Source organism: Triticum urartu, chromosome 2A, assembly GCF_056163025.1.
Source record: "Triticum urartu cultivar PI428250 chromosome 2A, HENAU_Tu73, whole genome shotgun sequence".
Lineage (NCBI taxonomy): Eukaryota > Viridiplantae > Streptophyta > Magnoliopsida > Poales > Poaceae > Triticum > Triticum urartu.
The window spans coordinates 177663075-177690918 of record NC_141874.1 but is presented as its reverse complement, the minus strand read 5'-3'; the positions used below and the strand labels follow the sequence as shown (position 1 = coordinate 177690918).

Below are 27844 nucleotides of genomic sequence, written 5' to 3'. Positions count from 1 at the left end.
CGAATAACTTCATTTTTAGGGGTCGACTTTCTCTATAAATATCAAACTCGTCATAGACTTATGGACCTGTGTACACTCACAAACGCATCAGTCCCTTAACCTATAAGTCTTCAATACACTAAAATCACTAAGGGGCACTAGATGCACTTACATACACCTATATTAAGGTCGGGTTGTGGCCGAGCTGGGTATCGTGAATTCCCCATTTTGCCTAATGGCAGAACCCTAAACATATATGGTTGTGCCGATAGCTACTAAAAATCCTGATCGGGGTCTCTTCCTTTGAATTTTTTCCACAAATACTTTGATCCATAGTTCTTAGATCGACTAGGACCTAACACCAAGGCTTCCTCCTATTCCTCTCTGGATCCATCTAGTCCAATCGAAGGTGATGACGGGTTGCAGGTGAATTTGAGTCAGATACGATTAGCTCGTTCACATTATCTAGGAGGGAGAACTTGCCGTTGGGACATCCATGCTAGCACTGGAGATGTAGTACTCGCCTCCACCACTCCAAGGTATGTTGTTAAATCTCCTTTTGACCCTCGCGCTGAATTTGGTGTTGAGACTAGACAACATAGAGATCTCATCATAGTCGGCACTAGCATTGGTCAAGGAGCTAACGACGATATGAATCTAATTTGTTGGAACTATAGAGGGGCATGTAGGGCACTAGACAATAATAAAATGTAGTATATTGTCAATTTTGTGCCATTGACGAAAGCTAAGATTACTTTTATCTCAGAAACTCTTTCATCTATTTAATTCGCATAATCTAGTTAATCGTTTTCCTACTAGTGCTAACTTTTTTGTTCCTGCAGAAGACCAAGGTGGAGGCCTTTGGATCATGTGGGCGGATGACACAAGTTAGATATCTACTACTCTGGTCACAATGTGATCTTAGCGTCGGCTGTGCATACTAGTGCCAACTTTAGTTTCGCGTTAGTTCCGCTTCAGACGCCTCCCTAAATATGTCGGCCCAGCGTACGCGAGGCTACATGACGCAAACTCATTTTTTTTGTATTTTTTCACTTTTTTGTTTTCATTTTTTGCTTTCTTTTTTATGTTTGTTTACACTTACAAATATTCTAAATATATATATTACAAAAAACACTATATATATAACATTTGAAAAATGTTAACCAATCATTAAAAATATCTTAAGCGTGTATAGAGAAAATGCTTCTTATGTATACAAACAACAAATACTACAAATAATATATACAATGTGTATGAAAATAGTTGATCATATATTTAAAAAATGTTAATCAAGTATTTGAATTTTTAGGAAAGTATTTGAAAAATTTTCATGAAGCATTTTAAAATTGTTAATGAATTATTGGACAATTTTTAATTACTCATTTTGAAAAATTAAATGTGTATATAATTTTTTCCTGATGTATACGAAAATTAAACATTTTGTATACAAAACTTTATTGCCATTAATTAACATGTATTGAAAAATGTTGACCATGTACTAAAAGAGTGTCAATCTTGTATTTGATAAATGTTAAATGTGTATTAAAAAACGTATTAGGTATATACCTGAAATGTACAATGTATGGAAAAAAGCTGACATAAAAAATATAAGTACTCAAAAAATAATAACAATATATTTTCAAATGATAGATGCGTATATAGAATATGTTTCGATTTATACGCAAAATGTTGAATGTGAACTAAAGAAAAAGAAACCGGTGAAAATCGACAAAGAAATAGAGAAAAACTAAGGAACCCAAGGAAAACCAAAAAGAAGAGCAAAGAAAACCAATAAAATACTGATCATGTATTTAAAAATATATTAAACATGTATAAACATATTCCTGATATAAAAAATGTATATTACACATGCATATAAAAATATTCTGATGCATACGAAAAATATACATTGTGTGAGCAAAATGTTTATTGCCATTCAAAAATGTTCACCATGTACTGAAAATGTTGGCAATGTATTAAAAAATGCTAAAGTTGTATTTTAGAAATGCTAAACATGTATTAAAAATGTATTAGATATGTACCAAAATGTAAAATGTATGGAGAAAAGTTCACATAAAAAATATAGGTTCGCTAGAAATGAGAATGGATTTTGAAATGTTAGACGTGTATATAAAATATTTTTCTGATGTATGCAAAAAAATATTGAATGTGTACTAAAAGATGTTGACATGTGTTGAACAAAAAAACCCGATGAAAATCGACAAAGAAACAAAGAAAGACGATAAATACAAAAAATAAATATAAAAGAAACAAAAACAAATAAAATCACAAAGGGAATGAAAACCAAAGAAAACCCTTGCAAGAGAATGGAACAGAGAAACAAAAATAAACTGTTGAAAATGAAAATAAACAAAGAAAAACAAAGGAAAATGAACAAAGAAAGGTAATAGAAAACCAGTGAAACCGAGAAAGAAACAAAGAAAAGCGAATAAAATATAAAATAAAAACTATTGAAAATCGTGAGAGAAACGAAGAAGAAAAGCAGTGAAAACCGGTGAAGAAACACAGAGAACCAAAAAGGGAAAACTAAAAGAAAAGAAAAGAAAACCTAAAATAGCGAAAGAAGCAAACGAGTGTCTCGACAGTAGCTACAGGTGAAGAAAAACTTCCATAAGTGTACCACATATCTCTCTACAAGTGAAATATAGTGACCGTGAACGCCCGTGACAAGCGTTGTATAGGACCGAGAGCTTCCAAATCGTGCATATGGGCTTCGCTCAACAAGTGTTTATGTGCCTCGTTCACGCACTAGAAAAATTGGTGTCGTGTTAGCTAATGGGAAAAAAAAGTTAAACTTCGATTGCTCATGCTCCCTAAGAAAACCAGCTACTGGATTAAAAAAATTGCCCAAAATATTATGTTTCTTGAATTAAAAAATCGCCAAAAAAGTTAATGATTTTTAATAAAAATTTACCAAAAATTGCAGTAGTAGAAGTTTTCTAATGGATTAAAAAGTTGCCAAAAAATTAAAGTTCTTATATAAAATGTTATTGGATTCCAATACATTTCAGAATTCTAAAGGTTTTCAAAAATATTTTCAAATATGCAAGAATTTCAAAAATTCATAAATGTTTAAAAATTATTTTCTTACAAATAATACAAAGCGTGAAAACAGAAAAGGAAAACTGAAGGAAAACCGAATAGAAAAGAAAAGGGTGAAAATAAAACACAAACAATGTGGGAAACCCGACGGAACAAAAAAACTAGCAGAAGAACACGTTGAAAAACAGAGCTGAAAGAAATTGAAAACTTCAGATAAAATAGAAGAAAACCTGCATTTATTTACTAGCACACGAAGAAGAAACTCTGGTGAGACTGTGAGAAAGCACTGACTAGAAAAACCACTCCAAAATAGGCCAGGCAATCTCCCCGCTATGATTTATTTGAGTTGGGGACCATCTTTCGCTGTGAGCGAAGAATAGAGTTTCTTTACACCGAAAGCACGAGAAAGCAGCGAGGACAGTCACACACGGACACGGGCCGCACCGCCTGTAGACTAGGCTGTATACCTGGCCCTGTGTTGCTTCGTCAGTCCTCTTGTCTTTACTCCGCTGTCACGGGACCAGCGGACACTGTTGTGAGACCCGCATGCGTGGTTCGCCTCGTGTGGTTAATTCTGACAGGGGCCGGGGTGCGTAGTGCGATGCCAGAATGTACAGCTCGATGCCCGAATGCACAGTACAGTGTGTAATGCCGTGAGAAGTTGGGTAGCAAGAGCAAACTATTTTGAAAAGGGTTGGCTCGCTACTTCCAACGGCTTGGGTGAGATGGAACCGGATCCTCTAACATCAAGGAGGGAAGTCACCTAAGCTACAGTGCAAACTAGTGCAATGCAAAGAAGAAAAGTTAGAGTACTTTAGCGAATACTGTATGATCTACTATAGCAGGTACTGTGCGTGGTTACTGTTTGACAAAAATAAATATAAAATTAATTTTATTGCACTGTAATTTTGTTTGTATGTAATTTTTGTAAATTTATACAACAGATTTTGATTTGCAAATGAATTCAAGTCATTTTAGTCTTAATCATATGGATGTGAAGGAGGAAAGTTAGGGTATTGTAGCTTAGGTGACTTTCCTCCTTGATGTTAGAGGATCCGGTTCTGGGTGAGATGTGCGTCTCTTTTCTTCAGATTTGAACCTTAATCATGTAGACGCAACGGATCCTTGTACTACTGCACACATGGATTTGCTGCTTGGATGAGGAACAAAAGAGACGAATACGAATTTATAGATGGCACTAGGCCTACGCATTTTAGGCACTCATCCTTCGAAACTGCTACACAGACAACAGTTGCCGAATGAACTATGCTCGATGGAGGATTTGACGGTGATTGCCAGGTTTGCAGGATGAATGGACGGCTTGATGTTGTGCATCGTCCGAGAAACGTTCGAAAATAATCGTGCATATAGCACCGTTCTTCATACTTTCATAACAACCATATCAAGCCTTCGGTTTTCTGAGAGATTCTGTTATCAACATCAGATTCTGCTGTACTCATCTCACATAAAGCATCCACAGGCGTGGCCACCAAATCCGGCCTCTCAAAGGCCCGTCGACGCGTCAGGGCACGTCCGCGGGCATTGACCGGTCAGTCAACAAATCACGTCGTTTACATCCATGTATTTCATATCTAATACCATGTATCCATACTAAAGCATGCAACATGAATAAAACTATGTAGCTCATCAAACAGACATAAAATCAAACATACAAATGCACATTCCATCACCAAAAGATCACTAACACGCCTCCAAAAGATTGTCAAAGTTCACATAATTCACACAAACGACGGATAAGTTTAAACTACATTAATGAAAACTTGAAATTAAAGGTGGAGAGGGTGGATCTTTACCACTTCCTCGCCGACCATTTGTCCTTCCGGTCGCCGGCCTAGCTGTAGGCGTCTGCGACTGGTGGTGGATCGTCCGAGTCGTCAGAGAGTCGTGGTCGTCCTCACTCTCGTCGAACGAGGAGTCGAAGAGGACAATGAGCCCTTTCAGCAGCCGGACGGCCCTAACGTGCCGCCACTTGAGCATCGCCACCAGAGCCGCCTCTGACCCTGCCTCTGCCGCCTCATGCTCGATCGCCCAATGGAAAGCCCGAGCGCCTTGGCGTTCTTCCTACGTAGCCGACGAGTGTCCATCTCCGCTGTCGTAAGCGACCAGCTGTAGACCCAAGCGAGGAGTTGTTCGACGTCGTCGGGCTCCACCGGCAACCCACGGCGGCGGCGCACGGGATTTCTCCCGCCACATCTCTCTCCCTTCACCTCTGCCTCTCACAACGACGACGCGCCTCTTCGATACTAGTATGTGCGTCCGGGCTGGTGGAGCCGGCACTAGCACCCACCGTTGCCCTTGCGGAGCAATGGTCGGCGGGGGAAGGGGACGGTGGAGAGTGGTGAGGACTGCGCAATGATACGTCCATTTTGCATCATGCTTTTATATCGATATTTACTGCATTATGGGTTGTTATTACACATTATGTCACAATACTTATGCCTATTCTCTCTTATTTTATAAGGTTTACACGAAGAGGGAGAATGCCGGCAACTGGAATTCTGGGCTGGAAAAGGAGCAAATATTAGAGACCTATTCTGCACAACTCCAAAAGTCATGAAACTCCACAGAAGTCAGTTTCAGAATATACAAAAAATATTGGGTGAAGGAAGCACCAGAGGAGGGCCACCCACCATCCACGAGGGTGGGGGCGCGCCCCCTGCCTTGTGGGACCCCTGGTAGGCCTCCGGTGCCCATCTTTGGCTCTATGAAGTCTTTCGCCCTAGGAAAATCATAAGTAAGCTCACGGGACGAAGCTCCGCCGCCACGAGGCGAAACCTTGGTGGAACCAATCTAGGGCTCCGGCGGAGCTGTTCTGCCGGGGAAACATCCCTTCGGGAGGGGGAAATCATCACCATCGTCAACACCATCGATCCTCTCATCAGGAGGGGGTCAATCTCCATCAACATATTCACCAACATCATCTCATCTCAAACCCTAGTTCATCTCTTGTATCCAATCTTTGTCTCAAAACCTCAGATTGGTACCTGTGGGTTGATACTAGTGTTGATTACTCCTTGTAGTTGATGCTAGTTGGTTTATTTGGTGGAAGATCATATGTTCAGATCCTTTATGTATATTAATACCCCTATGATTATGAACATGAATATGAGTTATGAGTAGTTACTTTTGTTCCTGAGGATATGAGAGAAGTCTTGCTATAAGTAGTCATGAGAATTTGGTATTCGTTCGATATTTTGATGAGATGTATGTTGTCTCTCCTCTAGTGGTGTCATGTGAACGTCGACTACATGAAACTTCACCATTGTTTGGGTCTAGGGGAAGGCATTGGGAAGTAATAAGTAGATGATGGGTTGCTAGAGTGACAGAAGCTTAAACCCTAGTTTATGCGTTGCTTCGTAAGGGGCTAATTTGGATCCATATGTTTCATGCTATGGTTAGGTTTACCTTAATACTTCTTTTGTAGTTGCGGATGCTTGCAAGAGGGGTTAATCATAAGTGGGATGCTTGTCCAAGGAAGGGCAGTACCTGCTACCTCTTGAGCATGCGGGTTTTTCCTTGAAGAGGAAAGGGTGATGCAACAAAGCAACGTAAGTATTTCCCTCAATTTTTGAGAACCAAGGTATCAATCCAGTACGAGACCACGCGCGAGTCACCTCATACCTACACAAACAAATAAGAACATCGCAACCAACGCGATAAAGGGGTTGTCAATCCCTTCACGGCCACTTGCAAGAGTGAGATCTGATAGAGATAATGATAATAAGATAAATAGTTTTGGTATTTTTCTGATATAGATTCAAAGTAAAGATTGCAAAATAAAATAGATTGGAAACTTATATGATGGAGAATAGACCTGGGGCCATAGGTTTCACTAGTGGCTTCTCTCAAGATAGCATAAGTATTATGGTGGGTGAACAAATTACTGTCAAGCAATTGATAGAAAAGCAAATAATTATGAGAATATCTAGGTATGACCATGTATATTGGAATCACATCCGTGACAAGTAGACCGACTCCTGCCTGCATCTACTACTATTACTCCACACATCGACCGCTATCCAGCATGCATCTAGAGTATTAAGTTCATAAGAACAGAGTAACGCCTTAAGCAAGATGACATGATGTAGAGGGATAAACTCATGCAATATGATATAAACCCCATCTTTTTATCCTCGATGGCAACAATACAATACATGTCGTTTCCCTTTCTGTCACTGGGGTCGAGCACCGCAAGATTGAACCCAAAGCTAAGCACTTCTCCCATTGCAAGAAAGATCAATCTAGTAGGCCAAACCAAACTGATATTTCAAAGAGACTTGCAAAGATAACCAATCATACATAAAAGAATTCAGAGAAGATTCAAATATTGTTCATAGATAAACTTGATCATAAACCCACAATTCACCGGATCTCGACAAACACACCGCAAAAAGAGTTACATCGAATAGATCTCCAAGAAGATCGGGGAGAACTTTGTATGGAGATCCAAAGAGAGAGAAGAAGCCATCTAGCTACTAGCTATGGACCCGAAGGTCTGAAGTAAACTACTCACACATCATCGGAGGGGCCATGGAGTTGATGTAGAGGCCCTCCGTGATCAATGCCCCCTCCGGCGGAGCTCCGGAAAAGGCCCCAAGATGGGATCTCTTGGGTACAGAAGGTTGCGGCGGTGGAATTAGGTTTTCGTGGTGCTCCTAGATGTTTGCGGGGTACGTAGATATATATAGGAGGAAGAAGTAGGTCGGTGGAGCAACGAGGGGCCACGAGGGTGGAGGGCGCGCCTAGCGGGCTAGGCGTGCCCCCTGCCTCATGGCCGCCTCGTTGATTGCTTGACGTCCACTCCAAGTCCTCTGGATCACGTTTGTTCCAAAAATCACGCTCTCGGAGGTTTCATTCCGTTTGGACTCCGTTTGATATTTCTTTTCTACGAAACACTGAAATAGGCAAAAAAACAGCAATTTGGGCTGGGCCTCCGGTTAATAGGTTAGTCCCAAAAATAATATAAAAGTGTAAAGTAAAGCCCATTAACATCCAAAACAGATAATATAATAGCATGGAGCAATAAAAAATTATAGATACATTGGAGACGTATCAAGCATCCCCAGCTTAATTCCTGCTCGTCCTCGAGTAGGTAAATGAAAAAAACAGAATTTTTGATGCGGAATGCTTCCTAACATATTTCTCAATATAATTTTCTTTATTGTGGCATCAATGTTCAGATCTGAAAGATTCAAGATAAAAGTTTAATATTGACATAAAAATAATAATACTTCAAGCATACTAACTAAGCAATCATGTCTTCTCAAAATAACATGGCCAAAGAAAGTTATCCCTACGAAATCATATAGTCTGGCTATGCTCCATATTCACCACACAAAATTTTTAAATCATGCACAACCCCGATGACAAGCCAAGCAATTGTTTCATACTTTTGATGTTCTCAAACTTTTTCAACTTTCACGCAATATATGAGCGTGAGCCATGGACATAGCACTAAGGGTGGAATAGAATGGTGGTTGTGGAGAAGAGAAAAATGAGAAGATAGTCTCACATCAACTAGGCATATCAACGGGCTATGGAGATGCCCATCAATAGATATCAATGTGAGTGAGTAGGGATTGCCATGCAACGGATGCACTAGAGCTATAAGTGTATGAAAGCTCAACAAAAGAAACTAAGTGGGTGTGCATCCAACTTGCTTGCTCACGAAGACCTAGGGCAATTTGAGGAAGCCCATCATTGGAATATACAAGACAAGTTCTATAATGTAAAATTCCCACTAGTTTATGAAAGTGACAACATAGGAGACTCTCTATCATGAAGATCATGGTGCTACTTTGAAGCACAAGTGTGGAAAAAGGATAGTAACATTGTCCCTTCTCCCTTTTTCTCTCATTTTTTTGGGCCTTCTTTTTTTTCCTCTTTTCTTTTTTTTGTCCGGAGTCTCATCCCGACTTGTGGGGGAATCATAGTCTCCATCATCCTTTCCTCACTGGGACAATGCTCTAATAATGATGATCATAACACTTCTTTTTACTTACAACTCAAGAATTACAACTCAATACTTAGAACAAAAAAATGACTCTATGTGAATGCCTCCGGCGGTGTACCGGGATGTGCAATGAATCAATAGTGACATGTATGAAAAATTATGAAAGGTGGCTTTGCCACAAATACGATGTCAACTACATGATCATGCATGGCAATATGACAATGATGAAGCGTGTCATAACAAACGGAACGGTGGAAAGTTGCATGGCAATATATCTCGGAATGGCTATGAAAATGCCATAATAGGTGGGTATGGTGGCTGTTTTGAGGAAGGTATATGGTGGGTGTATGATACTGGCGAAAAGTGCGCGATAATAGATAGGCTAGCAAATATGGAAGGGTAAGGGTGCATATAATCCATGGACTCAATATTAGTCATAAAGAACTCACATACTTATCAAAAAATCTATTAGTTATCGAAACAAAGTACTACGTGCATGCTCCTGGAGGAATAGATTGGTAGGAAAAGACCATCGCTCGTCCCCGACCGCCACTCATAAGGAAGGCAATCAATAAATAAACCATGCTCCGAATTCATCACATAACGGTTCGCCATACGTGCATGCTATGGGAATCACAAGCTTCAACAAAAGTATTTCTCAAATTCACAACTACTCAACTAGCATGACTCTAATATCACCATCTCCATATCTCAAAACAATTATCAAGTATCAAACTTCTCATAGTATTCAATGCACAGATATGAAAGTTTTTATTATTCCTAAAATCAAATTACCATGCTGTTTTAAGGGACTCTCAAAAAATATAAGTGAAGCATGAGAGATCAATTATTTCTATAAAATAAAACCACCACTGTGCTCTAAAAGATATAAGTGAAGCACTAGAGCAAAAACTATATAGCTCAAAAGATATAAGTGAAGCACATAGAGTATTCTAATAAATTCATGTGTGTCTCTCTCAAAAGGTGTGTACAGCAAGGATGATTGTGGTAAACTAAAAATCAAAGACTCAAATCATACAAGATGCTCCAAGCAAAACACATATCATGTGGTGAATAAAAATATAGCTCCAAGTAAAGTTACCGATGAACGAAGACAAAAGAGAAAGCTTAGGATTTTTGGTGTCCTTGGATTTACCTTGGAGTGCCTTGGGCATCCCCAATCTTAGGCTCTTGCCACTCCTTATTCCATAATCCATCAAATCTTTACCCAAAACTTGAAAACTTCACAACACAAAACTTAATAGAAAATCTCGTGAGCTCCGTTAGCGAAAGAAAACAAAACACCACTTCAAGGTACTGTAATGAACTCATTCTTTATTTATATTGGTGTTAAACCTACTGTATTCCAACTTCTCTATGGTTTATAAACTCTATTACTAGCCATAGATTCATCAAAATAAGCAAACAACACACGAAAAACAGAATCTGTCAAAAACAGAACAGTCTGTAGTAATCTGTAACTAACGCAAACTTATGGAACCCCCAAAATTCTAAAATAAATTTCTGGACGTGAGGAATTTATCTATTAATCATCTGCAAAAATAATTAACTAAATATAACTCTCCAAAAAAACGGGCAGCAATTCTCGTGAGCGCTAAAGTTTCTGTTTTTTACAGCAAGATCAAAAAGAATTTCCCCAAGTCTACCCAACGGTTCTACTTGGCACAAACACTAATTAAACACAACCAAAACAGAGGCTAGATAAATTATTTATTACTAAACAGGAACAAAAAGTAAGGAATAAAAATAAAGTTGGGTTGCCTCCCAACAAGCGTTATCGTTTAACGCCCCTAGCTAGGCATAAAAGCGAGGATAGATCTAGGTATTACCATCTTTGGTAGGCAATTCTTCAATAAGACACCTATAACTCCTAGGAGTTTCTTTTTTATTAATTATCAAACTCCTAGGCACGAAATAGAGAAAATCATTTGTAGCAAAAGGTTCCTTAAGGATAGTGAGAAAGTTGGGGTGAACACTTATGGATTTGAGGTCCGCATTTACTTTACTAGAAGTTTCACCCTTATTTTTAGGAACATACATCAATTTAGCAATCTTAGCATTAGAAGGAGTATTTTTCACGGAAGAAAGGGCAGACCCTAGGATGGTAATAATATCCTCAATTTTATCAATTCTAGTGGAGTCTTGATCTATTTTTTCATTAACCATAGGTTCCTTTTCTTTAAGAATTTTAAGAGAAACTCCTACCTTACATCCGTATTGGGTAATTTGGTTATGGATCTTTCTATCCAAATTTTCAATTAACTCTACGGTGGCAACTTTATTTTCAGTAATTTCAAGCCGTTGCATCACATGTTCCAAAGTAAAAATAGTTCCATTAACCAAAAGAGGTGGTGGGCCAAACAAATCTATCATAGCATTATAAGAATCAAAAGTATGGCTACCCAAGAAATTTCCTCTGGTAATGGTATCAAGAATATATCTATTCCAAGGAGTGATGCCTACATAAAAATTGCGAAGAAGAACGGAAGTAGATTGCTTCCTAGTAGATCTATTTTGCGCATTGCAAATTCTGAACCAAGCATCTTTTAGATTTTCTCCCTCCCTTTGTTTAAAATTAAGGACCTCATTCTCAGGAGATAAAGGAGTAGATAAAGGACTAGCCATAACGACAAAGCAAGCAAAAGAAAGGGAGAACGAAAAAGAGGGCTAATAAAATGACAAGGGTGAAGTGGGGAGAGGAAAACGAGAGGCAAATGGCAAATAATGTAATGCGAAGGATAAGAGTTGTGATGGGTACTTGGTATGTCTTGACTTGGCATAGATCTCCCCGGCAACGGCGCTAGAAATCCTTCTTGCTACCTATTGAGCATGCGTTGGTTTTCCCTTGAAGAGGAAAGGGTGATGCAGCAAAGCAGCGTAAGTATTTCCCTCAGTTTTTGAGAACCAAGGTATCAATCTAGTAGGAGACCACGCACGAGTCACCTCGTACCTACACAAACAAATAAGAACCACGCAACCAACGCGATAAAGGGGTTGTCAATCCCTTCACGGTCACTTGCAAGAGTGAGATCTGATAGAGATAATGATAATCAGATAGGTATTTTTGGTATTTCTATGATATAGATTGAAAGTAAAGATTGCAAAATATAATAGATTGGAAACTTATATGATGGAGAATAGACCCGGGGGCCATCGGTTTCACTAGTGGCTTCTCTTAAGATAGCATAAGTATTACGGTGGGTGAACAAAGTACTGTCGAGCAATTGATAGAAAAGCGAATAATTATGAGAATATCTACGTATGATCATGTATATAGGCATCACGTCCGTGACAAGTAGACCGACTCCTGCCTGCATCTACTACTATTACTCCACACATCGACCGCTATCCAGCATGCATCTAGAGTATTAAGTTCATAAGAACAGAGTAACGCCTTAAGCAAGATGACATGATGTAGAGGGATAAAGTCATGCAATATGATATAAACCCCATCTTTTTATCCTCGATGGCAACAATACAATACATGTCGTTTCCCTTTCTGTCACTGGGGTCGAGCACCGCAAGATTGAACCCAAAGCTAAGCACTTCTCCCATTGCAAGAAAGATCAATCTAGTAGGCCAAACCAAACTGATATTTCAAAGAGACTTGCAAAGATAACCAATCATACATAAAAGAATTCAGAGAAGATTCAAATATTGTTCATAGATAAACTTGATCATAAACCCACAATTCACCGGATCTCGACAAACACACCGCAAAAAGAGTTACATCGAATAGATCTCCAAGAAGATCGGGGAGAACTTTGTATGGAGATCCAAAGAGAGAGAAGAAGCCATCTAGCTACTAGCTATGGACCTGAAGGTCTGAAGTAAACTACTCACACATCATCGGAGGGGCCATGGAGTTGATGTAGAGGCCCTCCGTGATCAATGCCCCCTCCGGCGGAGCTCCGGAAAAGGCCCCAAGATGGGATCTCTTGGGTGCAGAAGGTTGCGGTGGTGGAATTAGGTTTTCGTGGTGCTCCTGGATGTTTGCGGGGTACGTAGATATATATAGGAGGAAGAAGTAGGTCGGTGGAGCAATGAGGGGCCCACAAGGGTCGAGGGCGCGCCCCTGCATCGTGGCCGCCTCGTTGATTGCGTGACGTCCACTCCAAGTCCTGTGAATCACGTTTGCTCCAAAAATCACGCTCCCGGAGGTTTCATTCCGTTTGGACTCCGTTTGATATTTCTTTTCTACGAAACACTGAAATAGGCACAAAAACAGGAATTTTGGTTGGGCCTCCGGTTAATAGGTTAGTCCCAAAAATGATGTTAAAGTGTAAAATAAAGCCCATTAACATCCAAAACAGATAATATAACAGCATGGAGCAATCAAAAATTATAGATACGTTGGAGACGTATCAAGCATCCCCAAGCTTAATTCCTGCTCGTCCTCGAGTAGGTAAATGATAAAAACTGAATTTTTGATGCGGAATGCTTCCTAACATATTTCTCAATGTAATTTTTCTTTATTGTGGCATGAATGTTCAGATCCGAAAGATTCAAGATAAAAGTTTAATATTGACATAAAATTAATAATACTTCAAGCATACTAACTAAGCAATCATGTCTTCTCAAAATAACATGGCCAAAGAAAGTTATCCCTACAAAATCATATAGTCTGGCTATGCTCTATAATCATCACAAAAAGTATTAAATCATGCACAACCCCGATGAAAGCCAAGCAATTGTTTCATACTTTTGATGTTCTCAAACATTTTCAACTTTCATGCAATATATGAGCGTGAGCCATGGACATAGCACTATGGGTGGAATAGAATGGTGGTTGTGGAGAAGACAAAAAGGAGAAGATAGTCTCACATCAACTAGGCGTATCAACGGGCTATGGAGATGCCCATCAATAGATATCAATGTGAGTGAGTAGGGATTGCCATGCAACAAATGCACTAGAGTTATAAGTGTATGAAAGCTCAACAAAAGAAACTAAGTGGGTGTGCATCCAACTTGCTTGCTCAAGAAGACCTAGGGCAATTTGAGGAAGCCCGTCATTGGAATATACAAGCCAAGTTCTATAATGTTAAATTCCCACTAGTTTACGAAAGTGACAACATAGGAGACTCTCTATCATGAAGATCATTGTGCTACTTTGAAGCACAAGTGTGGAAAAAGGATAGTAACATTTCCCCCTCTCTCTTTTTCTCTCATTTTTTTATTTGGGCCTTCTTTTTCTTCTTTTGGCCTCTTTTTTTTCGTCCGGAGTCTCATCCCGACTTGTGGGGGAATCATAGTCTCCATCATCCTTTCCTCACTGGGACAATGCTCTAATAATGATGATCATCACACTTCTTTTTACTTACAACTCAAGAATTACAACTCAATGCTTAGAACAAAATATGACTTTATTTGAATGCCTCCGGCGGTGTACCGGGATATGCAATGAATCAAGAGTGACATGTATGAAAAATTTATGAAAGGTGGCTTTGCCACAAATACGATGTCAACTACATGATCATGCATGGCAATATGACAATGATGAAGCGTGTCATAACAATCAGAACGGTGGAAAGTTGCATGGCAATATATCTCAGAATGGCTATGGAAATGCCATAATAGGTAGGTATGGTGGCTGTTTTGAGGAAGGTATATGGTGGGTGTATGATACCGGTGAAAAGTGCGTGGTAAAAGAGAGGCTAGCAAATATGGAAGGGTGAGAGTGCGTATAATCCATGGACTAAACATTAGTCATAAAGAACTCACATACTTATTGCAAAAATCTATTAGTTATCGAAACAAAGTACTACGGGCATGCTCCTAGGGGGATAGATTGGTAGGAAAAGACCATCGCTCGTCCCCGACCGCCACTCATAAGGAAGGTGCTACCTCTTGAGCACTGCCTTGGTTTTCCCCAAAGAGCAAGGGATGACGCAGCAAAGTAGCGTAAGTATTTCCCTCAGTTTTTGAGAACCAAGGTATCAATCCAGTAGGACGCTACGCGCGGGTCCCTCATACCTGCACAAAACAAATAAATCCTCGCAACCAACGCGATAAGGGGTTGTCAATCCCTACACGGCCACTTACGAGAGTGAGATCTGATAGATATGATAAGATAATATTTTTGGTATTTCTGTGATAAAGATGCAAAGTAAAATAAAAGCAAAGTAAAAAGCAAAGGAAATAACTAAGTATTGGAAGATTAATATGATGAAGATAGACCCGGGGGCCATAGGTTTCACTAGTGGCTTCTCTCAAGAGCATAGGTATTTTACGGTGGGTGAACGAATTACTGTTGAGAAATTGACAGAACTGAGCATAGTTATGAGAATATCTAGGTATGATCATGTATATAGGCATCACATCCGAGACAAGTAGACCGACTCCTGCCTGCATCTACTTCTATTACTCCACTCATCGACCGCTATCCAACATGCATCTAGAGTATTAAGTTAATGAAAACAGAGTAACGCTTTAAGCAAGATGACATGATGTAGAGGGATAAACTCATGCAATATGATGAAAACCCCATCTTGTTATCCTCGATGGCAACAATACAATATGTGCCTTGCTGCCCCTACTGTCACTGGGAAAGGACACCGCAAGATTGAACCCAAAGCTAAGCACTTCTCCCATTGCAAGAAAGATCAATCTAGTAGGCCAAACCGAACTGATAATTCAAAGAGACTTGCAAAGATAACCAATGATACGTCTCCAACGTATCTATAATTTTTGATTGCTCCATGCTACATTATCTACTGTTTTGGACATTATTGGGCTTTATTATCCACTTTTATATTATTTTTGGGACTAACCTATTAACCGGAGGCCCAGCCCAGAATTGCTGTTTTTTGCCTGTTTTAGGGTTTCGAAGAAAAGGAATATCAAACGGAGTCCAAACGGGATGAAACCTTCGGGAACGTGATTTTCTCAAAAAACAAGACCCGAGAGACTTGGACCCTACGTCAAGACACAAAAGAGGAGGCCATGAGGTAGGGGGCGCGCCCACCCCCACCAGGCGCGCCCTCCACCCTCGTGGGCCCCCTGTTGCTCCACTGACGTACTCCTTCCTCCTATATATACCTACGTACCCCCAAACGATCAGATACGGAGCCAAAACCTAATTCCACCGCCACAACTTTCTGTATCCACGAGATCCCATCTTGGGGCCTGTTCCAGAGCTCCGCAGGAGGGGGCATCGATCACGGAGGGCTTGTACATCAACACCATAGCCTCTCCGATGAAGTGTGAGTAGTTTGCCTCAGACCTACGGGTCCATAGTTAATAGCTAGATGGCTTCTTCTCTCTTTTTGGATCTCAATACAATGTTCTCCCCCTCTCTTGTGGAGAACTATTCGATGTAATCTTATTTTTGCGGTGTGTTTGTTGAGACCGATGAATTGTGGGTTTATGATCAAGTTTATCTATGAACAATATTTGAATCTTCTATGAATTCTTTTATGTATGATTGGTTATCTTTGCAAGTCCCTTTGAATTATCAGTTTGGTTTGGCCTACTAGATTGATCTTTCTTGCAATGGGAGAAGTGCTTAGCTTTGGGTTCAATCTTGCGGTGTCCTTTCCCAGTGACAGTAGGGGCAGCAAGGCATGTATTGTATTGTTGCCATCGAGGATAACAAAATGGGGTTTTCTTCATATTTCATGATTCTATCCCTCTACATCATGTCATATTGCTTAAGGCGTTACTTTGTTTTAATTAACTTAATACTCTTGATGCATGCTGGATAGCGGTCGATGAGTGGAGTACTATTAGTAGATGCAAGCAGGGGTCGGTCTACTTGTCTCGGACATGATGCCTATATACATGATCATACCTAGATATTCTCATAACTATGCTCAATTCTGTCAATTGCTCAATAGTAATTTGTTCACCCACCGTAGAATACTTATGCTCTCAAGAGAAGCCATTAGTGAAACCTATGGCCCCTGGGTCTATCTTTATCATATTGATCTCCTACTACTTAGTTATTTCCTTTGCTTTTTTACCTTGCCTTTATTTTACTTTGCATCTTTATCACGAAAATACCAAAAATATTATCTTATCATATCTATCAGATCTCACTCTCATAAGTAGCCTTGTAGGCATTGACAACCCCTATTCGCGTTGGTTGCGAGGATTTATTTGTTTTGTGCAGGTACAAGGGACTCACGCGTAGCCTCCTACTGGATTGATACCTTGGTTCTCAAAAACTAAGGGAAATACTTACGCTACTTTGCTGCATCATCCCTTCCTCTTCAGGGAAAACCAACGCAGTGCTCAAGAGGTCTGAGGTGAACTACTCACACTTCATCAGAGGGGCTATGATGTTGATGTAGAAGCCCTCCGTGATGGATACCTCCTCCGGCGGAGCTTCGGAACAGGCCCCAAGATGGGATCTCGTGGATACAGAAGTTGCGGAGGTGGAATTAGGGTTTTGGCTCCGTATCTGATCGTTTGGGGTTACGTAGGTATATATAGGAGGAAGGAGTACGTCGGTGGAGCAATAGGAGGCCCATGAGGGTGGAGAGCACGCCTAGGGGGGGGGGGGGGGTAGGCGCGCCCCCTACCTCGTGGCCTCCTCCTTTGTTTCTTGACATAGGGTCCAAGTCTCCTGGATCATGTTTGTTGAGAAAATCACGTTCCCAAAGGTTTCATTCCGTTTGGACTCCGTTTGATATTCCTTTTCTTCGAAACCCTGAAATAGACAAAAAAACAGCAATTCTGGGCTGGGCCTCCGGTTAATAGGTTAGTCCCAAAAATAATATAAAAGTGGATAATAAAGCCCAATAATGTCCAAAACAGTAGATAATATAGCATGGAGCAATAAAAAATTATAGATACGTTGGAGACGTATCAGAAGGCAATCAATAAATAAATCATGCTCCGACTTCATCACATAACAGTTCACCATACGTGCATGCTATGGGAATCAAAAACCTCAACAAAAGTATTTCTCAAATTCACAACTACTCAACTAGCATGACTCTAATATCACCATCTCCATATCTCAAAACAATTATCAAGTATCAAACTTCTCATAGTATTCAATGCACTTATATGAAAGTTTTTATTATTACTAAAAGCAAATTACCATGCTGTTTTAAGGGACTCTCAAAATAATATAAGTGAATCATGAGAGATCAATTATTTTATAAAATAAAACCACCACCGTGCTCTAAAAGATATAAGTGAAGCACTAGAGCAAAAACTATATAGCTCAAAAGATATAAGTGAAACACATAGAGTATTCTAATAAATTCCGATTCATGTGTGTCTCTCTCAAAAGGTGTGTACAGCAAGGATGATTGTGGTAAACTAAAAATCAAACACTCAAATCATACAAGACGCTCCAAGCAAAACACATATCATGTGGTGAATAAAAATATAGCTCCAAGTAAAGTTACCGATGAACGAAGACAAAAGAGGGGATGCCTTCCGGGGCATCCCCAAGCTTAGGCTTGTTGGTGTCCTTGGATTTACCTTGGGGTGCCTTTGGAATCCCCAAGCTTAGGCTCTTGCCACTCCTTGTTCCATAATCCATCAAATCTTTACCCAAAACTTGAAAACTTCACAACACAAAACTTAACAGAAAATCTCGTGAGCTCCGTTAGCGAAAGAAAACAAAACACCACTTCAAGGTACTATAATGAACTCATTATTTATTTATATTGGTGTTAAACCTACTGTATTCCAACTTATATATGGTTTATAAACTCTATTACTAGCCATAGATTCATCAAAATAAGCAAACAACACACGAAAAACAGAATCTGTCAAAAACATAACAGTATGTAGTAATCTCTAACTAACGAAAACTTATGGAATCCCAAAAATTCTAAAATAAATTGCTGGACGTGAGGAATTTATCTATTAATCATATTAAAAAATAATTAACTAAATAGCAATATCTAATAAAAAATGGCAGCAATTCTCGTGAGCGCTAAAGTTTCTGTTTTTTACAGCAAGATGAAAAAGACTTTCCCCAAGTCTTCCCAACGGTTCTACTTGGCACAAACACTAATTAAATACAAAAACACAACCAAAACAGAGGATAGATAAAATATTTATTACTAAATAGTAACAAAAAGCAAGGAATAAAAATAAAATTGGGTTACCTCCCAACAAGCGTTATCGTTTAACGCCACTAGCTAGGCATAAAAGCGAGGATAGATCTAGGTATTGCCATATTTGGTATTAGGAAAGAAAAGAGAAAAATTATTTTCTACAGCATTTATTTTTATATTTTGAGATAGCACGTGTCCATTTATAGTGTAATAAAGATTAAGCACGTTACAGAAATTGGCCTCTAACCTAGCCCTAATTTCTTTGATAGTTTCATTTTGGTAAAAGCACAAAAGAGAGGTAGGTTCAACCTTCTCACTTATGGGGTGCCCAAATATAGTTTTCATCTTTTCATAAGTATCAATGGGATCCCCCTCAAGAAAACCTTCTTCGAAGATAGAATCTAGAACTTGCTTGAATGAAGAGGGTAAACCAATATAAAAGCTTTTCAGGTAAACCTCAATTTGATATTGGGGCACATAGCTAGCTCAAATTCTTAATAGCCTATCCCAAGCATCTTTCAAAGATTCATCAAGTAAATAATGAAATATTCCGGGATCATCTTCATCGAAATTATTCAAACTCTCATTGATAACCCCGGTAGGTCTCTCCATAGCATCATTATTTATGAGCTTAGAGAGGACAGAGGGACTATCCAAGGTAAAACCCGGGAGCGAACCCTTAGCCCTTTTTGAATCGGCCATGGTACAAGAAAACAAATGGGAAAGAGGCGAATAAAATGGCAAGGGTGAAGTGGGGGAGAGGAAAATGAGAGGAAAATGGCAAATAATGTAATGCGAAGGATAAGAGTTGTGATGGGTACTTGGTATGTCTTGACTTGGCATAGATCTCCTCGGCAACGGCGCCATAAATCCTTATTGCTACCTCTTGAGCATGCGTTGGTTTTCCCTTGAAGAGGAAAGGGTGATGCAGCAAAGCAGCATAAGTATTTCCCTCAGTTTTTGAGAACCAAGGTATTAATCCAGTAGGAGACCACGCGCGAGTCACCTCGTACCTACACAAACAAATAAGAACCTCGCAACCAACGCGATAAAGGGGTTGTCAATCCCATCACGGCCACTTGCAAGAGTGAGATCTGATAGAGATAATGATAATAAGATAAATATTTTTCGTATTTTTATGATATAGATTGAAAGTAAAGATTGCAAAATAAAATAGATTGGAAACTTATATGATGGAGAATAGACCCGGGGGCCATAGGTTTCACTAGTGGCTTCTCTCGAGATAGCATAAGTATTACGGTGGGTGAACAAAGTACTGTCAAGCAATTGATAGAAAAGCGAATAATTATGAGAATATCTAGGTATGATCATGTATATAGGCATCACGTCTGTGACAAGTAGACCAACTCCTGCCTGCATCTACTACTATTACTCCACACATCGACAGCTATCCAGCATGCATCTAGAGTATTAAGTTCATAAGAACAGAGTAACGCCTTAAGCAAGATGACATGATGTAGAGGGATAAACTCATGCAATATGATATAAACCCCATCTTTTTATCCTCGGCGACAACAATACAATACATGCCGTTTCTGTTTCTGTCACTGGGATCGAGCACCGCAAGATTGAACCCAAAGCTAAGCACTTCTCCCATTGCAAGAAAGATCAATCTAGTAGGCCTAACCAAACTAATAATTCGATGAGACTTGCAAAGATAACCAATCATACATAAAATAATTCAGAGAAGATTCGAATATTGTTCATAGATAAACTTGATCATAAATCCATAATTCATCGTATCTCGACAAACACACCGCAAAAAGAGTTACATCGAGTAGATGTCCAAGAAGATCGAGGAGAACTTTGTATTGAGATCCACAAAGAGAGAAGAAGCCATCTAGCTACTAGCTATGGACACGAAGGTCTGAAGTAAACTACTCACACATCATCAGAGGGGCCATAAAGTTGATGTAGAGGCCCTCTGTGATCAATGCCCCCTCTGGCGGAGCTCCGGAAAAGGCCCTAAGATGGGATCTCTTGGGTACAGAAGGTTGCGATAGTGGAATTAGGTTTTCGTGGTGCTCCTGGATGTTTGCGGGGTACGTAGATATATATAGGAGGAAGAAGTAGGTCGGTCGAGCAACGAGGGGCCCACGAGGATGGAGGGCGCGCCCAGGGGGTAGGCGCGCCCCCTGCCTCGTGGCCACCTCGTTGATTGCTTGACGCCCACTCCAAGTCCCCTAGATCATGTTTGTTCCAAAAATCACGCTCCCGAAGGTTTCATTCCGTTTGGACTCCGCTTGATATTCCTTTTCTACGAAACACTGAAATAGGCAAAAAAACAGCAATTTGGGTTGGGCCTCCGGTTAATAGGTTAGTCCCAAAAATGATATAAAAGTGTAAAATAAAGCCCATTAACATCCAAAACAGATAATATAATAGCATGGAGCAATCAAAAATTATAGATACGTTGGAGACGTATCAGTGACAAAAGCTTAAACCCTAGTTTATGCGTTGCTTCGTAAGGGGCTGATTTGGATCCATATGTTTCATGCTATGGTTAGGTTTACCTTAATACTTCTTTTGTAGTTGAGGATGCTTTCAAGAGGGGTTAATCATAAGTAGGATGCTTGTCCAAGGAAGGGCAGTACCCAAGCACCGATCCACCCACATATCAAATTATCAAAGTACCGAACGCGAATCATATGAGCGTGATGAAAACTAGCTTGACGATAATTCCCATGTGTCCTCGGGGGCATTTTCCTTTATATAAGAGTTTGTCCAGGCTTGACCTTTTCTACAAAAATGATTGGGCCATCTTGCTGCACCTTATTTACTTTTATTACTTGTTACCCATTACAAATTACCTTATCACAAAACTATCTGTTACCGATAATTTCAGTGTTTGCAGAGAATACCTTATTGAAAATTGCTTATCATTTCCTTCTGCACCTCATTGGGTTCGACTCTCTTACTTATCGAAAGGACTACAATAGATCCCCTATACTTGTGGGTTATCACGTAGCCCTCACAAAGCTGCACGCAGGCTGGGAGGGGCCAGCTCCGGCCGTGATGCGCTGACGGGGGATGAGCGAGGGGGAGATCTGGAGTTGCCCCATGCCCATGTTCGCCCTCTCCAGGGCAATGCGGAGGGCAAGCTCCTCATTGACAACGAGGGTGTAGTCGGGTCGACTGTCGGCACTCGACATGCTCGCGGAGTCGTCGAAGTGGATCGAAAATGGAGAATCGAAGGAGGGGAGAAGAAGAGACGAAGCGAGAGAGGACAGTGAAGTGAGCTGGGGTTCCGGGTTGGGGTATTTGTGGGGACGGAGTGGGGTTGGGATTGGCCGGGCTGACATGGCAGACACGCCCGACTGCTCCATATCCACCCTATATTTTGGCTAGATATGAGGGGCGCCAGACGGCCCGGACGCTTGAGGCCGGTTTGAGGCTCCCGACTGTGTCAGTTTTTTTACCGGTCAGTGACCGAGTAGCCTACCGATGTGTTCAAGACCGGTTTGAGGCACCTGATTGTAGATGCTCTTAGCCTGTTTTTATGCAAGACATCCCAAACTGTTTGTTAATCTACACTTGCTCGAAAATGATTCGGGATTCACTCGAATTTCTTTAAGAGAGGAAGACGAGAGGCGAAGCACTGAGGGCTTGACCGTACGGAAGACACGGACAACGTGGCTGCATCGGCATTCCTGGTTTGGGCGAGATATAGGGTTGAAGAGTTTGTGTTGCGGCCTATATGGATGGTCGTGGACGTCGGGCAAGAGGGCTTAGGGAAACTCTACCCGATCCCCTAAAATTTAGCCTCAAATGCCTCCTCGAATCTTGACTCCTAAATTTTAAGGAGTTAATTAAAAATGGTTCCTAGCGGAATTCCTAGAACTTAACTCCCTAAAAATGGTTTTTACTAACTTTTTATGTTTTGGTCTACATACTCCATTGCAACTACAGTGGCGACATGCTTTGTCAATGAGCTCACACTTATCTCTTCTAATGCACTCCTCTCTAGTTTAAACAGATCATGCTCCTCAACAGTTTTTGCAATGGCGCAGTGCATACGAGATCGCCGCCAAAAATACCTCTCTTGATACATTGCATTGACTGCAAAGTAATCCTTCATAATCGTCGCGTGGCCTCGCGAGGCTGCTGGTGGGCAGGGGTTGCGAGACGGCTTTGGCAACCTTTCGAAGAGGAAGATTATCCTCAAGCTATGTTTGTTGGTCGCCGACCATGCTCGTCGCGGATGAACTGTGGTGTTTGCGATTTCCCTGGCATGTCCGTGATTCTAGCATTGCCTAGTTCCTCCACGGGTGTTCTAAGGCATCTCGGTCGTGTGCCAGATCTATTTAGGACGAAACCAAGCTCGATGGTGGGCCTTTTCGTCCATGGGAGCGGGGCAGTGAAGATATGGGTCCATTTCAGTGATAGCAGCGACCGTGAGCGATTCAAAGTGGGTGGGGAGGCGGGGGGCTATGAGGTGTTGGTGGAACGTACGGATGGACGCCAGAGGCAACACCAGTGTGGATGCGGGCAAGCGGGAGAGCGAGGCTGTGAGGGTGGCATTTTTTTCTTGAGAAGTTGCTTCAGCTGCTCAAATTTGCGAGTTGACCGAAGCCCCTCCTAAAACATTTAAGCAACTAGACCAGATGAGGGTTCGGCTATGTGTGACTTAGCTCCTAAAAAGGATTTTTTTAGGAGTTAATCCCTTTTGGGAGATCGACTAGAGGTTCCCTTAGAGGGATGGTTGGGACAACGACATAGGAGGCACATAGGGCACGATGGGGTGGCATGACAATGGCCACATGTGGCGGCGGAAACAGTTTAGCCAGTGCTAGGGGATGATTCTACGCTGACGGGAGGAGAAGACGACTAATAGCGACATCGAAGAAGAAGGGGAATCAACAAACCCTAATTGAATTTTTCTTGACTCACAACTGATTCATAGAAGGTCCCATAACACACACTATGTGTTGTAAAGTGCGGTTGTTCTAACAAACGATGTCTCTCCTCCCACCCAACAGCCGCCGCCTCCTCCCTTTCCCACAATCGCCGCCACCTACGTCCTCGTCTTCCCTTCCCAATGCCAATGCTAGAGAACAGTGGACATGCTAAATTCTGACATTGGTCGATGAAGACGGCAACAGGAAGATCTCCGCTCTGGTAGCCTTTAGCGATGAGATGCGATCTACGAGCTACAAGTTGAACCAAAGGTTTATAGTTGTGCAACGGTGGTGACGGTGTTTTCATCTGGATTGGTGATTTTCTTTAGGGGTGAGGCATCAGTGACCCCTATCCCATCTGCAGGTATGTGGATGCCAATGGAACCCTTCTGCATCCCAACGAGGCGGTCCTCCACCCGGGGCGCGGACTGCGTCGTGTTCCTGCGCTGCTAGGTGGTTGTCACGATAAGTTGGAGGATCTTCAACCTTCCCATTCAGCGACAACGATGAGCTTGTTTTGCTGATTAATTATGTTGCCTTAGATGAAGACACCGGAGTATGAGGGTAGTTTGGGACTACCAAAGTGTCCCCAATTAGTATTTGGCGGTGTTGATGACCTTCCTGCGTCGACATTTTTTGTTGCATGTGTGATGACAACCTTTGTCGTTCTATGCATTTCAAAGAGTATGCACTTGTTGCGGTTTGACTGCCTACTTGTGTGGGCGTGGTCATCATTTGCATGGAATTTCATATCAAGATCGTGCTATGCATGTGACTGCTGGGATAGCGGAAAGTGATGGCTACTACACATGATGATTTTGATTTGGTGGTGCTTTTCAAGTACGAGGTCTAGAGCTCCGTGGTGAAAAATCCAAGGCCTTACTCTAATTGGTTATACCTGAAATGGCGATGGTTTTGTATTGTTACCTTATTGAAGACATTGTTCCGATTTACTCGGACTTTTATCTTCACGGTGAAGACCAAAGATTTGACTCTTGGTAGTTGGATCTGGATGTCATTTGAGCATTGTTTCCTTCTTAGAGGTGTTGGTGTCATCGAACCTTTTTGGTAATTTCATTTTTGTGATGTCAATAGATGATTGATACGGATGATTGTTGTTGTAGTTCATCAATCGGTGTTTTGATTGCTTCAGCTAGAGATTCAGTCTAGTACAACTTATTAACTCTGCTCTTTGCCGCCATGATTATTTTTGTGCCATGATAGATCAAAATCTTAGTATCCTAAGCTGGAATGTCCGAGGCTTAAATTGTCACGACCATCGAGCAACAATCCTAGAAACAATCATCGCTACTCCATGTCACTTGGTCTGCCTGCAGGAGACCAAGCTAGAGCTCGTCGACCCTTTCATCGCTTCGTACTTGGGAGGTCAAAGATTGAAGAATTTTGCCCAGCACCCTGCTGATGGTACACGGGGTGGCATATTCTTGTCTGGGATGACGATACTGTGGACGTGAAGGATGTTTGCATTGGAGCCTTATTCCTCTCCCGCAATGTCACGATCAATGCATCCAATAAAACCTTTAAGCTAACAACGGTCTACGGACCAATGAGAAGCAACCTCAAGGATGCTTTCTTCCAGGAGCTGGTTGGCGAGAAACCTCCCCATGGTTCAAAGTGGCTAGTCACTGGTGACTTTAACCAAATATATCGTGCCAGAGACAAGAATAGAGCAAACGTCGACCAAGTCAACTTGTCCGCTTCCGTAACGCACTGAATACTTGCGAGCTCAAAGAGATTCACTTGAAAAACAGAAAATTCACTTGGAGTAATGAACGAAGTGACCCAACCTTAAGCAAGCTTGACTCTTTCTTTTGTAATGAATATTAGGACCTCGATTTTGGCACTCACCTTATCCACACACTCTCGTCGTCATTGTCCGATCACTGCCCCCTCCTCCTTGCAAATGACAACGGCCTGAGGAGATCAAAGTCCTTCCGTTTTGAAAACTTTTGGATCAAAATGCCTGGGTTCAAAGAGGTTGTCCAGGAAGCTTGGAATAAGAATATTAATCACACAGATCCTTACCACATCATTTTTCACAAGTTAAAAGAAAATAGTCAAAACTTGAGGAGATGGAGCAAGACGATCTTCGGGCACTCGAAGGTGCAACTCCACATGGCTCTGGAACTTATCCTTCGCCTGGATGTGGCTCAAGAACTTCGGCTCCTTAGCACTGACGAGCGAGATCTACGGAAGCACCTCAAACGGAAGGTGGTTGCCTTGGCCATTATGGAGTGTGCACGGAATCGACAAAGCTCGCGAATTACCAACCTAAAAGATGGAGACGCCATCACTCGTTTTCTCCACCTACGGGCCAATCATAGAAGAAGGAAGAACTTCATCGACCGCCTCAAGCATAACAATGAATGGGTTACTGCCCATGATCATAAGAAGGCCATCATCCAAGATCATTTCGCGAAGGTCACCAAATGCAGTCTGCCGCGTCGCACCGATTTCAACTGGGACAATATCCCGGTCCCTGAGTGCGACCTCACGGGCCTTGGAGTGGCCTTCATAGAGAAGAGGTGAAAAAGGCAATTTTTTTATCTTCCCAGTGACAAAGCACCGGGACCCGATGGCTTTTCTGGGGCCTTCTTCAAGGAGTGTTGGGAAATAATAAAAGATGATATCATGCTCGTGGTCAATCACTTCTCCAATTATGCTTTGAGAATTTGCACTGGCTCAACTCGGTGAACATTGATCTCATTCCAAAGAAGGATGTGGCGGAATCCATCTCGGACTCTCGCTGTCGGTGTCAAAACCGGTGGATCTCGGGTAGGGGGTCCCGAACTGTGCGTCTAGGCAGATGGTAACAGGAGACAAGGGACACGATGTTTTTACCCAGGTTCGGGCCCTCTCGATGGAGGTAAAACCCTACTCCTGCTTGATTAATATTGATGATATGGGTAGTACAAGAGTAGATCTACCACGAGATCAAGGAGGCTAAACCCTAGAAGCTAGCCTATGATATGATTGTTGTTCGTCCTATGGACTAAAACCCTCCGGTTTATATAGACACCGGAGAGGGCTAGGGTTACACAGAGTCGGTTACAATGGTAGGAGATCTACATATCCGTATCGCCAAGCTTGCCTTCCACGCCAAGGAAAGTCCCCTCCGGACACGGGACGAAGTCGTCAATCTTGTATCTTCATAGTCCAGGAGTCCGGCCGAAGGTATAGTCCGGCTATCCGGACACCCCCTAATCCAGGACTCCCTCAGTAGCCCCTGAACCAGGCTTCAATGATGACGAGTTTGGCGCGCAGATTGTATTCGGCATTGCAAGGCGGGTTCCTCCTCCAAGTACTTCATAGAAGATTTTGAACACAAAGGTAGTGTCCGGCTCTGCAAAATAAGTTTCCACATATTGCCATAGAGAGAATAACATTTACACAAATCTAATCTACTGACGTATTCCGTAGCATGACATCACACCACGGCCAAGTCTTTATTCGAATCGTTTTACTGTCCCACCTCAGTGCGCTTAGCGAGGCGGTTTCCTTGGCACGTCTTGTCAAAGCAGAGATCGTGTCCCCTTATTCCGGGATTCTCATCAATACGGGTGTGGGTAACCCAACCGCGCCATTGATTACGGCGCTTGGGATATAAGCGAGTTTTACCAGGCTGGTGGGGACGCATAGTCGCGTCCGCCCATATAAGGGGATAAGGATCCACCTGTTCATCCACGCCTTCTTCCTCCTTTGCCTATCCATTTCCGCGCACTCGAGCTCCAGCACCCAAGTCCGCACACCCCACCTCAACCTTCTCCAGCCATGTCCGGAGCGGGAGGCAAGTGGATGGTCTCCTCCTTCACGGAGGGACACATCAAAAAACTGAGGAAGGCCGGATA

The 27844-nt window shown here is 41.6% G+C and overlaps 2 pseudogenes; both read left to right on the top strand.

Annotated features, from left to right (window-relative positions):
• The window catches only part of LOC147984442 (uncharacterized), a 179898-nt pseudogene extending 155470 nt beyond the window's left edge, over window positions 1-24428 (top strand).
• A 764-nt stretch (window positions 24429-25192) lies between these two features.
• Window positions 25193-26525, top strand: LOC147984441 (uncharacterized; annotated as a pseudogene).
• The last annotated feature ends 1319 nt before the right edge of the window (window positions 26526-27844 follow it).